Source organism: Nicrophorus vespilloides, unplaced genomic scaffold, assembly GCF_001412225.1.
Source record: "Nicrophorus vespilloides isolate i.1.1-1 unplaced genomic scaffold, Nicve_v1.0, whole genome shotgun sequence".
In the NCBI taxonomy this organism is placed as follows: Eukaryota; Metazoa; Arthropoda; class Insecta; order Coleoptera; family Silphidae; genus Nicrophorus; species Nicrophorus vespilloides.
In genome coordinates, this window is record NW_017100046.1 from 24193 (window position 1) to 24458 (window position 266).

Sequence of the window (266 nt, forward strand, 5' to 3'; positions counted from 1 at the left end):
TGCATATGAAAGCTGAATGTTTGGGGAATGTAGCAAGTATAGATACATTCCAATCCATAAATTCCAATCCATATTGTTGTAATACGCGTTCAAATTTGAAAAATTGAAATGAAAACGTTCGAAAAAGCAGTATTTTCACATTTCATTGATTTACTCGAAAACTATAATAGATAGAATGAATCCAATCCAATCAGTATTTTCACATTTCATTGATTTACTCGAAAACTATAATAGATAGAATGAATCCAATATATGCATATGAAAGC